Here is a 14195-nt window from a genome sequence, read left to right as displayed (position 1 = left end):
CTTTCCTTTTTGTAATTAAGATTCACTAGCATCTCAGTGCCTTTGTTTTTCTCTGGGGAAAATACAAATTTTGCCAGCTTCTAAGTGCCTATACCATTTATTTAGCTGCTATCCTTACCCTAGACATTAAGCCAGATGCTGGAGATTCAGTGATGACTCAATACAGACTTGGCCATTATTTTCATGAAACTTAAAGTCTAGTTGGGAAGACTGGAATTAAACGTTTTTATTAACCAAAAAATCGTGCAACTGCAACCCTTGCAAGTGTTAAACATTGTTCTAAAAGCTTATAATAGGAAATTTTGACCTGGTCAAGGAACTCAAGGAGGACTACCTTAAGGGTGTACCTCATTAACTGAGATTTGAATGACAAGTAGGAATTCAGTATGTGAAGAGGAACCTGCTAACCAGAAGGACTGGCATGAGCTAAGTCTCAGTGGTGGGGCAGAGAAGAGATTATAAGAGAAGCAAAAAGAAGGCAAATGGTGTGGAATGCACAGAGTAACCATGCTGGACCTTGTAAACTATATTAGTTTTGTCATTATCCTGCAAGTAATGGAAAGCTATCAAAGACTTTTAGATAACAGGGGATAAAGAGGGGCTATGGGGAGAGGGGGGGAAAAGGACTGTTATGTTCAAATTTATTTTTCCTGCCTAAAGATTTGTGTGGATTCCCTACCCTAAGTACTATCTTTTCCTTCCTGATCTAAAGTTAGGAGGCTGTTCTAATAGTTTAGATTTATTTCTTTGTCTGAATCAAAGGCCTTTCATTCTGAGTCTCCTTAGTTTGTTTGGCCTCCTCTTCACAACCTCTAAACAGTGGAATTCCCTAAAGCTTCCTCTATAGTTGATATCTTTTGTCACATTCGTTTTGCATGTCAATAATTTGAAGATGGTTATTAAATATCTCAACTCCAGTCTTGTATATCCAATAGCTACAAAGGTATATTTGTATATTTTTAACAGGCAACTCAAACATAGCAAATGTAAAGTATACAAAGAGAAAGAAAACCAGTTTCTGTCCTCCCCTCAGATAGTCAGGCATTCACTTAACAAAAATCTGCTAAACCCTTTTCCAGGCCATGGGTATTCAAAGAAGAATTAGGTAGAATCCTTGACTTTAAGGGAACAAAATATTCTCTGCAATTAGTTATCATATTCCCTATGATTGACTATCACAATGCTGTATGCCAGTGGATACTTTTTTTATACTCTTTTTTTTTGCTTTCCCTAAAATGTTTTCCTTTCTGGACCACCACCTCTCTAATGCTTCATAGCTCCTGCTCATTTCCTACCCTCAAGACTATTTCTCTTTCCTAAAGTTATCACTTGCACCCATTATGTGATACTGCTCTGAGAGTTAATACTAAAGATCTAGCCAAGCAGGAAGGAGCTCTGAAGAAACAGGCAGGCAGTTGTCTTGCATTTCCTGAAGTGACCTGTCTTATTGTCTCTTGTGCCCTGCCATGAAGACCCAAAAGACCCAAATTCTTTTTTTTTTTTTTTAATTTTTAATTTTTTGGCATGGGAGATCTTAGTTTCCTGACCAGGGATTGAACCCGTGCCCCCTGCATTGGAAGTGTGGAGTCTTACCACTGGACTGCCAGGGAAGTCCCAACACCCAGATTCTTGATGCAATGTCAACACCACACTTATCTCTGTATCTCCACCACCTACCAGAATGCCTAGAGCACTGTAGGTGCGGGAGGCTGTAGAATAAGCCTAATTGATTATGCCCCCATTGGAAGCCATCTCTTTCTCCATATTGGAAACTCACCATTATTGTATAAGTGAGTAAACTTGGAATAACAGTTTTGGGGACAATCTTATGAGACAACTATGAAACTAGTGTATGGACTTCTCTAATGCTCAGTACCTCTTTCTCTCTCTCATCTCCCAGTACTAACTTGTGTTTACCATAAATTACATGCCACCTAAATCATAGCAAGCAGTGAATGAGATCATGCTTCATTTTTCAGAAATACATCTACACATGGAACAACTCCTACAGAACACCTACAGAATCAGACTTCCCAAAAGCCGTGTGGCTGACAGGGTCTTGGTGCTCCAGCTGGGTGTCAGGCCTGAGCCTCTGAGGTGGGAGAGCTGAGTTCAGGACATTGGCCCACCAGAGACCTCCCAGCCCAACGGAATATCAAACAGCGAAAGCTCTCCCAGAGATCTCCATCTCAACGCTAAGACCCAGCTCCACTCAATGACCAGCAAGCTATGGTACTGGACACCCTATGCCACACAACTAGCAAGACAGGAACACAACCCCACCCACTAGCAGAAAGGCTGTCTAAAATCATAATAAGTTCACAGACACCCCAAAACACACCACCAGACGTGGTCCTGCCCACCAGAAAGACAAGATCCAGCCTTATCCACCAGAACACAGGTAACAGTCCCCTCCACCAGGAAGCCTACACAACCCACTGAACCAATCTTACCCACTGGAGGCAAACACCAAAAACAATGGGAACCACAAACCTGTAGCCTGCAAAAAGGAGACCCCAAACACAGTAGGTTAAGCAAAATGAGAAGACAGAGAAATACACAACAGATGAAGAAGCAAACAAAAAACCCACCAGACCAAACAAATGAAGAGGAAATAGGCAGTCTACCTGAAAAAGAATTCAGAGTACTGAGAGTAAAGATGATCCAAAATCTTGGAAACAGAATGGAGAAAATACAAGAAACGTTTAACAAGGACCTAGAAACCCGAAGAGCAAACAAACAATGAAAAACAACACAATAAATGAAATTAAAAATTCTCTAGAAGGAATCAGTAGCAGAATAACTGAGGCAGAAGAACGGATAGGTGACCTGGAAGATAAAATAGTGGAAATAACTACCGCAGAGCAGAATAAAGAAAAAAGAATGAAAAGAATTGAGGACAGTCTCAGAGACCTTGGGAACAACATCAAACGCACCAACATTCGAATTATAGGGGTCCCAGAAGAAGAAGAGAAAAAGAAAGGGACTGAGAAAATATTTAAAGAGAGTATAGTTGAAGACTTCCTTAATATGGGAAAGGAAATAGTCAATCAAGTCCAGGAAGAACAGAGAGTCCCATACAGGATAAATCCAAGGAGAAACACGCCAAGACACATATTAATCAAGCTATCAAAATTAAATACAAAGAAAAAATATTAAAAGCAGCAAGGGAAAAGCAACAAATAACATACAAGGGAATCCCAATAAGGGTAACAGCTGATCTTTCAGCAGAAACTCTGCAAGCCAGAAGGGAGTGGCAGGATATATTTAAAGTGATGAAAGGGAAAAACCTATAACCAAGATTACTCTACCCAGCAAGGATCTCATTCAGATTCGACAGAGAAATTAAAACTTTTACAGACAAGCAAAAGCTAAGAGAATTAAGCACCACCAAACCAGCTTTACAACAAACGTTAAAAGAACTTCTCTAGGCAGGAAATACAAGAGAAAGAAAAGACTTACAATAACAAACCCAAAACAATTAAGAAAATGTAATAGGAACATACATATCGATAACTATTTTAAATGTAAATGGATTAAATGCTCCAACCAAAAGACACAGACTGGCTGAATGGATAACCAAACACACCCCAAATATATGCTGTCTACAAGAGACCCACTTCAGACCTATGGACACATACAGACTGAAAGTGAGGGGATGGAAAAAGATATTCCATGCAAATGGAAATCAAAAGAAAGCTGGAATAGCAATTCTCATATCAGACAAAATAGACTTTAAAATAAAGACTATTACAAGAGACAAAGGACACTACATAATGATCAAGGGATCAATCCAAGAAGAAGATATAACAATTGTAAATATTTATGCATCCAATATAGGAGCACCTCAATACATAAGGCAAATGGTAACAGCCATAAAAGGGGAAATCGACAGTAACACAAAAATAGTAGCAGAATTTAACACCCCACGTTCACCAATGGACAGATCATCTAAAATAAAAATAAATAAGGAAACACAAGTTTTAAATGATACATTAAACAAGATGGACTTAATTGGTATTTATACGACATTCTATTAAAAAACAACAGAATACACTTTCTTCTAAAGTGCTCATGAAACATCCTCCAGGATAGATCATATCTTGGGTCACAAATTAAGCCTTGGTAAATTTAAGAAAATTGAAATCATATCAAGTATCTTTTCTGACTACAACGCTATGAGACAAGATTTCAATTACAGGAAAAAATCTCTAAGAAATACAGACACATGGAGGCTAAACAATACACTACTAAATAACAAAGAGATCACTGAAGAAATAAAAGAGGAAATCAAAATATACCTGGCAACAAAGGACAATGAAAACATGATGACCCAACACCTATGTGATGCAGCAAAAGCAGTTCTAAGAGGGAAGTTTATAGCTATACAATCCTACCGCAAGAAACAAGAAAAATCTCAAATAAACAACCTAACCTTACACCTAAAGCAATAAGAGAAAGAAGAACAAAAAAACCCCAAAGTTAACAGAAGGAAAGAAATCGTAAAGAGCAGATTAGAAATAAATGGGAAAAAAATGAAGGTAACGATAGCAAAGATCAATAAAACCAAAAGCTGGTTCTTTGAGAAGATAAACAAAATTGATAAACCTTTAGCCAGACTCATCAAGAAAAAAAGGGAGAAGACTCAAATCAATAGATTTAGAAATGAAAAAGGAGAAGTAACAACTGACACTGCAGAAATACAAAGGATCATGAGAGATTAAACTAAGCAACTATAGGCCAATAAGATGGACAACCTGGAAGAAATGGACTAATTCTTAGAAAAATACAACCTTCCGAGACTGAACCAGGAAGAAATAGACAAATATAAAGAGACCAATCACAAGCACTGAAATTGAAACTGATGAAAAATCTTCCAACAAACAAAAGCCCAGGATCAGATGGCTTCACAAGTGAATTCTATCAAATATTTAGAGAAGAGTTAACACCTATCCTTCTCAAATTCCAAAATATAGCAGAGGGAGGAACACTTCCAAACTCATTCTATGAGACCACCATCACCCTGATACCAAAACCAGACAAAGATGTCACAAAAAAAGAAAACTACAGACGAATATCACTGATGAACATAGACGCAAAAATCCTCAACAAAATACTAGCAAACAGAATCCAACAGCACATTAAAAGGATCATACATCATGATCAAGTGGAGTTTATCCCAGGAATGCAAGGAATCTTCAATAGACACATATCAATCAATGTGATAAAACATACTAAAAATTGAAGGAGAAAAACCATATGATCATCTCAATAGATGCAGAAAAAGCTTTTGACAAAAATCAACACCCATTTATGATAAAAATCCTCCAGAAAGTAGGCATAGAGGGAACTTTCCTCAACATCATAAAGGCCATATATGACAAACCCACAGCCAACATCATTCTCAATGGTGAAAAACTGAAACCATTTCCTCTAGGATCAGGAATAAGACAAGGTTGTCCACTCTCATCACTGTTATTCAACATAGTTTTGGAAGTTTTAGCCACAGCAATCAGAGAAGAAAAAGGAATAAAAGGAATCCAAATCGGAAAAGAAGGAGTAAAATTGACACTATTTGCAGATGACATGATACTATACATAGAAAATCTTAAAGATGCTACCAGAAAACTACTAGAGCTAGTCAATGAATTTGGTAAAGTAGCAGGATACAAAATTAATGCACAGAAATCTCTTGCATACCTATACACTAATGATGAAAAATCTGAAAGAGAATTTCAGGAAACACTCCCATTTACTACTGCAACAAAAAGAATAAAATACCTAGGAATAAACCTGCCTAAGGAGACAAAAGACCTGTATGCAGAAAACTCTAAGACACTGATGAAAGAAATTAAATATGATACGAACAGATGGAGGGATATACCATGTTTTTGGATTGGAAGAATCAACATTGTGAAAATGACTATACTACCCAAAGCAATCTACAGATTCAATGCAATGCAATCCCTATCAAACTACCAATGGCATTTTTCACAGAACTAGAACAAAAAATTTCACAATTTGTATGGAAACACAAAAGACCCTGAAAAGCCAAAGCAATCTTGAGAAAGAAAAACAGAGCTGGAGGAATCAGGCTCCCTGACATCAGGCTATACTACAAAGCTACAGTAATCAAGACAGTATGGTACTGGCACAAAAACAGACACATAAATCAATGAAACAGGATAGAAAGCCCAGAGATAAACCCATGCACATACAGTCACCTTATTTTTGATAAAGGAAGCAAGAATATACAATGGAGAAAAGACAGCCTCTTCAATAAGTGGTGCTGGGAAAACTGCACAGCTACATGTAAAAGAATGAAATTAGAACACTCCCTAACACCTTACACAAAAGTAAACTCAAATGGATTAAAGACCTAAATGTAAGGCCAGACACTATAAAATCTTAGAGGAAAACATAGGCATAACACTCTATGACATAAGTCACAGCAAGATCCTCTTTGACCTACCTCCTAGAGAAATGGAAATAAAAACAAAAATAAGCAAATGGGACCTAATGAAACTTAAAAGCTTTTGCACAGCAAAGGAAACCATAAACAAGACAAAAAGAAAACCCTCAGGATGGGAGAAAGTATTTGCAAGTGAAGCAACTGACAAAGGATTAATCCCCAAAATTTACAAGCAGCTCATGCAGCTTGATATCAGAAAAAAAACAACCCAATACAAAAATGGGCAGAAGACCTAAATAGACATTTCTCCAAAGAAGATATACAGATTGCCAACAAACACATGAAAGGATGTTCAACATCACTAATCATTAGAGAAATGCAAATCAAAACTACAATGAGGTAACACCTCACACCAGTCAGAATAGCCATCATCAAAAAATCTACAAACAATAACTGCTGTAGAGGGTGTGGAGAAAAGGGAACCCTCTTGCACTGTTGGTGGGAATGTAAATTGATACAGCCACTATGGAGAACAGTATGGAAGTTTCCTAAAAAACTAAAAATAGAACTACCGTATGACCCAGCAATCCCACTTCTGGGCATATGCCCTGAGAAAACCATAATTCAAAAAGAATCATGTACCCCAATGTTCATTGCAGCTCTATTTACAATAGCCAGGACATGGAAGCAACCTAAGTGTCCGTCGACAGATGAATGGATAAAGAAGATGTGGCACATATATACAATGGAATATTGGCCATAAAATGTAACAAAATTGAGTTATTTGTAGTGAGGTGGATGGACCTAGTGTCTGTCATACAGAGTGAAGTAATTCAGAAAGAGAAAAACAAATACTGTATGCTAACACATATATATGGCATCTAAAAAAATATGGTTCTGCAGAACCTAGGGGCAGGATAGGAATAAAGACGCAGACATAGAGAATGGACTTGAGGACACGGGGAAGGGGAAGGGTAAGCTGAGATGAAGTGAGATAGTAGCACTGACATATATACAATACCAAATGTAAAACAGATAGCTAGTGGGAAGCAGCCGCATAGCACAGGGAGATCAGCTCAGTGCTTTGTGTCCACCTAGAGGGGTTGTTAGGGAGGGTGGGAGGAAAACGCAAGAGGGAGGAGATATGGGGATATATGTATACGTATAGCTGATCCACATTGTTATACAGCAGAAACTAACACACCATTGTAAAGCAATTATACTCCAATACAGTTGTTTAAAAAAAAAAGAAAAAGAGTAACTCGGACTCTTTCCCAAACTCTGATACTCTCCTCAATGTTGTTATGTGTGACCCTCCTCAGTAGTCTTGAGTAATCAGTCAACCTACTGGATATCACTCATACTTTAAAATAAATTAATACAATGGGGACTCTAATAAGGCTCTTTGAAACTTAATGAAGTAGATACTCCTAGCCTTTCTTTTCCTTTGATGGGTCAGACTGCTTTAAATAATTCCAAGGTAATCTTGCTTCCAGTATCTTTGAGAAAACATTCCACATTTACTCAAAACCACAGCGATCTATCTCATCACGGACTTTCTACAGTATTTAAATTTAGAAAAACTCAATTTAACCTTCTGGCCAAAGCTTATACTTATGCAGTTATGACCAGGTTGTTCCTACTGGGTTTTTACAACCAGTATTTGTTCTCATAATTAGTTGCTAATTAGCTTCTCCTCCTCCCTGCCTCCAGTCATTCCAAACACTGGTCCTTATCTGAACACACTGTGCTTTCTCCTCCCGTTCTGATGTTGTCCTTACTAAAGCCCCTTCTGTCTGAAATAGCCTTTGATGATCTCCGCCTGTTAAATTCTTTACTCATTTTTTAAAAGTCAGCTAAATGATAGCTTCTTTTGGAAAACTTTTCTGAATTTTCCAGGCAGAATGAGTCACTTCTTGTCTATGTTCCCTCAGCACTTCATGCATGCCTCTAATGTAACGTATCACAATATATTATAATTATTTATATTCAACTGTGTGTTAACTTCTAGACCATGAGCCCTTTGAGAGCAGTGGTAGTGGTCTGTTCATTGTTGGCATGTCATAGGTGCTCAATAATTATACAATTATGCTTTAAAGAATTTGTGAAATAAATCAGAGCACTTAGAAGTAAAGAAAAAATAATACCTTAGTAAAATGACTGGATTATTCAATGTTTTACACATATATTAACACCTTGATTCTACAAGATTGTGAACTGTGGTGAAATTAACATTTTTATCCTTTTGTTTATACCTCTCAATGTAAGTTTAGGCACGTGGCAGACACTCCACTAAAACAAAGCACAACAAACTACGTACATACAACACACACACAGATTTTAAAAATCAAAACACACTTATTTTGCCTTTCAGGGTGTGTTAGGGATTCAGAACAGCATGATATAGAAAAGGACTTCAGCCTACAGGGTGTGGTAGGGATTCAGAACAGCATGATATAGAAAGGGACTTTAGCCTAATTGTATCACCACTTCATCTCTCATGTGAGAGAACGAGCTGTTGTGAAGTAGGAGAGTTCTGACCTCCCTATATATCAGAATAAATAAAACCTTTTATAACTACAGGTTTCAAACTCCAAACAACTCACAACAAATAATGGAATAACAAGTCAAAGGCAAATAGAGTAAAATAGAGTAAAATTTAAAAGGTAAATGTATAGGATTTTCTGTTTGTGTTATACACATATAGGTATGTTTTTATATATATATGTATGTGTGTATACATACACACACACACACACGATATTCCATATCATGTAATTTTAAAGCTAGAAAAAGCTCTTAAAAGTTATTTAATGCATTTTTATTTAATTCATTTTTATATTAAAAACGTGAAATCTAACACATATCAGAAATCTTATATGTATCATAGTAAGTGATAAGGCTATATCTAATACTAAAATCTCCTGAGATCAGTATCAAGTTTTAAAGGGTCATTAGTATGATTAGTTCCCAAAGTTTTTGTGTTTGTGCTATACCAGAATTTTAGTGTTTGTAAAACTGGTTTTTAATGAAACTTCTGAATTAATTAAGACACACACACACACATACACACACACACACACGCACATACAATACTAAGCAAGTCAGTAACAATAAAAATACTAAAAGGAGGCAACACCGATTGAACACATACTATATGCCAGCTACTGTTCCCAGTGTTCATAAGAATTGCTCACAAAATTTTCTTAACAACCCTATGAGGTAGGTACTTTTATTTCCCCCAGTTTTTATATGAAGAAATCAAGGCCTGAAAGGGGCGGAGCAAGACATTGTACTCCGGTAGTCTGGTCCCAGAAACCAAACTCTCACCACAGTGCATGCAAAACCAATAAAGAAGCAAACAAAAACCATCTTTGAAAGAGTCTGCTATTTGTTGCTCTGCTATTTGCTCACCCATTCAAGGTCTCTCATGCACTTAAAATTGAGAACAGTTGCTGGAACTGAACCTTCCTTCATGCCTCTTGATCAATCACAGCAGATTTTATCATGCTTTACTCCACATTATAAATTTCACCCAGCTCTGACTTGGCAGTACCAATATGTATGCTCTGTTTTAGCAAAAATACATTTTTTTCACACTAATTTAAATGCTATGGTATGCCTCTGAGGGTTACAGTGTGCCATGGCATACAGTGTGCCATGGCATAAAGGCAGAGGGTCACTTCTGAATGAAGATGGTGACCAAGACTGTCCTCATACTCAGTTCCTTGCTGCTAAAATCAGTATTACAAAACAAACAATCCTCTGATTTTAGTAGAACCTTACATTTAAAATACCCACTTTGATATCAGTTTATATTTTATATATCATAAACATTATCAAAATTAATTCTGGAATATTATTAGGTAAAATTAGCTAAATTCAAGGCCTAGTGTCTTGTAAAACTTTTTGGCAAAACATCCATGGCTTAATATCTCTTGAATTTAGTTAATTCATACTCATAATTCTTACATTCTAATTTTACTCCCTCATTCTGCACATTTCAAATGTACATTAGCAAAAGGACTAAGTTCAGGGATATAATTTTATTATTATCCAATACTAACAAGAGTAAAATATTTTGTGCTAAATCAAGTTTGTGCAGGCAACTTTGAGTTGTTTTACAATTTATGTGTATGTCACTAGATAGACTCTTCAGTGGCTAATTAAATGATACCATCTAAAAATGGTTTATCTTTAACTGATAGGTTCTATGTACAGATTGATTTTCTCTGAGGAGGTTAGATTTCAGGCTTCTTTTTTTCTTTTAAATCACTGGGCATCTGTAAAAAATTCAAAGGGTAGTAAAACTTACTTTCAGTTCAACTGTCCTAGGAACTAGTATTAATATATGCTAAACTACTGAAAAATGGGTGTTAAATTTCTGATTCTCTCTACTTTGCTTTATTGAAACATAGACTACTATCATTTGGAAGATATTGTTAACTTTTTTTTTAATTAAAAGAAAAACAAAATTCATCCATTTCTCACTTTTCTATTTATACTATCTAAACTCTATCTAAAGCCAAACAACTGTAAACTCAATGCATTATGACCATCAGGAACTGTATTATAGAGGATAAATATAAAGCTAGATTGCTTGAATGTACTCTACAATACAAGATAACATGGTCCAAAAATGCTTTTTTTGGAATCCATTGTAATTTAAGCATTTTATTTTTGTAAAGTTGCATTGATCACATTCAGAATAAAATATAAATTATAAAATAACTGATAGACATTTTCACAATATCCAAATGTAAAGTTTTACAAATCTGTTTTATATTAGAACATGCCTGAGAGCTTAAAGATACATAGAAACACAAGAAATGCAAATAAGTCCACCCCTTAACTTATGTTTCCTGTTTCCTAGCAAGTTCTTTGATTTATTCAGCCACACCTTGAAATACACTCTATATTTTTTGTAATTTAAGAGAGGAGCGCTTACCAGATAGAAAAAACATATAACATGCACAAGAGCAAGGATCTTTTATATTGTTCAGTTATAAATAAATCCCAAGCACCTAAAGAGTACATGACACAGAGTAGACAATAAAATAAAACTAGTAGTAGACTAGTTAGATAGCCAGATATATGGAGGGAGGGAGAGAGAGAGGAAGGGAAAGGGGGGGGGGGAGAGAGAGAGAGAGAGAGAGAAAGATATTGATTGATCGGGGGCATTAAAAATTGAAAAACCTATTTCTGAGTCTTCTCCACTTATTGATTTACTGACTGGGTTATCTTTGGCAACAAGTTAAAACCTGTTAGTCTCTGTTTTCTTAGCAGCATAATATCAATTACCTTATCACATATCAAATGTTAAGAATGAATGATATTATGTCCATGAAAACAACTGTTAAAATTTTAAAGTACTTTTAAGCATTATGTTTATGCACATAATATATACACCTGAATATCCATGCATTCACATACTAATATAAACCTACACTAAGATGACATTGTGGTTACTCTGTTATGGGCTTAACTAAAACGTTGGTCATGCAAATCCAGAATTCATACTGTTAAGGCAAACGTAGAATTCATCACACATCCAAGTATTTCAACGGAGAAAGTTGAAAACTAAATGGAATCATGCATTCAATAATTTAAAGACACCAATGAAGGTGCTTACATAAACTAAGTTCTAGGAGAAGATTAAGACATCTAAGAGGGAAAAAAAGAGTGTTATTTTGGAATAAGTAATAACATAATATGAGAAACAATTTTCAAAAAAAATCAATATGTCACCCTCAGCCTGTGGGAAATGCAAAGAACTTCAGAAGGGATAATAGGAATCTTTTTACCATTGTGTACTTTTTCCATCTCTTATTAAGACCAGTAAAACCTGTCACTTAGTAACATTAACTTTGCACACCAGTTACAAAGAATCAGATAAAATAATATGAAGAAGAAAAATGCAAAAAACAAAAAAGATGATAACTTCGACAAAGGACATATGTATTAGAAAGGAGGCAAGTAACATAGCCATACATGTAGCGTCATGCATCTTTCACCTATGGTGCCCTGCACTAAGAATTCTTCCTATGGACTTTGTGGCATGGAAAATTGCTATGATCCCATTGTTGTCCTCTCTTTAAAAAAATAAAACTAAAAGCAAAAACTTTCTGTCGAGTCTACCATCCAGATATCATATCAGGTATATTCATGTTGTACAAAGTTGTTCAAAGGAAAACAAGGAGATAAACAATTTTAACACTGTTATCACTACCAAAGCAGTGCATTTGTGATTAGAGGCTATAATACTGAGAAAAGCATTTATACACAGCAGAAAATACAATTTTAAATGTTTAAAATGTTATTTGACTGAGTAAGAGTTTCTTCGTTGTTGACAGAATGATATAAACAGATTTTTAGAGAATTAATTGTTGGGAAACAAATGGCTTTCCCTTGGTCAAGATTGATCACCTGTGAAAATGACAGAGTCAATACCCTTGGGTTATTCAACTCCACTTTGAAGTACTTAATGGAAAAAAATATCATTTCAAAGCCGTGGATCATTATGCTTTCAAGTTCATATATTAAAACTTTTGCATTCTCACTTTTAGATTTTTTTTTGAAATTTACAGAATACACCAACATAAATCTCCCTGTAAAAAATTAACCCCAGATGCTTGTTTGTAAGCTTTTGAGGTTTGGTTGATTATATACTATCTTGGCTGAGACAAGCTCAGTTCTTTGGATTCCATTAATACACATCTGACACTTTCTATAAACTCAGTTTTGTTCAGACCTGAATTGACTGAAGGAGACAAATTGAACAACAGTAATGTCAAGCACTGCCAAACAGGACTGGGCTGGTAGAAGACAGAGAAGCGTGACATAGCTGAGAAGCCCCTGCTGTCCCTGAGCACAACTTGAGCACCTCCAAGCCCTGATTTCTAATTATGCAAATTACTGGTTCTCACAGGCAGAAATATTCTATGTTAAAACACAGTAAAAATACATCTGAAAAGCATGAGCATATCACAGCCTGATGGCAAGCCATTATTCAAAAGTTTTATTACCTTAGAAGAGGTGGAGATGCTATTAAAATAAAATATGTTCTATTAAATAATAGCTATTTACACTTTTCTGTGTCTTCATTTCATAAATATCTGCATTCGACTTTGAGATAACAATAGTCTGCTGCTTTTTACTATGATAATAGACAATATTTGAGGAGTTAAAAGTGCTTTTGAATTCTTCATTTGGTAGCACGTGAACATTCTCAGTCAATTAAAAGCTTTTATTGTGTCTGATTTTTCATTAAATTAAATTCCCATCAGATTTAATCATCTATGTCCACAGTAATTCAACAGCTGTAAACATATTTGTTGTGCTACAATACTGTAAGGATCCTCAGGTGTAAATATCACTACTAGTAAATGATTAAATAATTGAAAGCTTTAATTTCAGGGCTTAAATATTCTGCAGATAACATAAAACAGAATTTTGTTATGCATTCAAAAGCACTTAATACAATAAATGATTTTAACATCTCTCAATTGCAGGAAAAAAAAACACGCTGTTCTTTAAAACTATTTGCCATTATTATTTCCTTAGGTTAAAAATGATAAATATGAATACAAAATACTACAACTTCATTTCAGAAGCTAAAGCCTTTGCTTACTTGGTAAATTCTGTTTTCCCATATAGATACAACTTTGGAAAACTGTCCCAAAGAACTATCATTTAACAATTAGAAACTTTGACTCATTTTAAATTTATAGCAACACTACCTGCTTGACCATTTCTACTTCTACTCTTCGCTACTAATAGTACA

General features: G+C 35.5%; 2 protein-coding genes across 10 annotated transcripts in view; both read right to left on the bottom strand.

Moving 5' to 3' along the window:
• MGAT4C (MGAT4 family member C) overlaps positions 1-14195 on the bottom strand; it is an 828975-nt gene that overhangs the window by 192636 nt on the left and 622144 nt on the right. The gene's annotated exons all lie outside the window — the stretch shown is intronic.
• Positions 1-14195, bottom strand: part of RASSF9 (Ras association domain family member 9) — a 417955-nt gene that overhangs the window by 342073 nt on the left and 61687 nt on the right. The gene's annotated exons all lie outside the window — the stretch shown is intronic.

The sequence above is a fragment of the Balaenoptera physalus genome (genome assembly GCF_965194825.1).
Source record: "Balaenoptera physalus genome assembly, chromosome: 13".
Classification (NCBI taxonomy): domain Eukaryota; kingdom Metazoa; phylum Chordata; class Mammalia; order Artiodactyla; family Balaenopteridae; genus Balaenoptera; species Balaenoptera physalus.
This window is presented reverse-complemented; position numbering and strand designations above follow the sequence as displayed.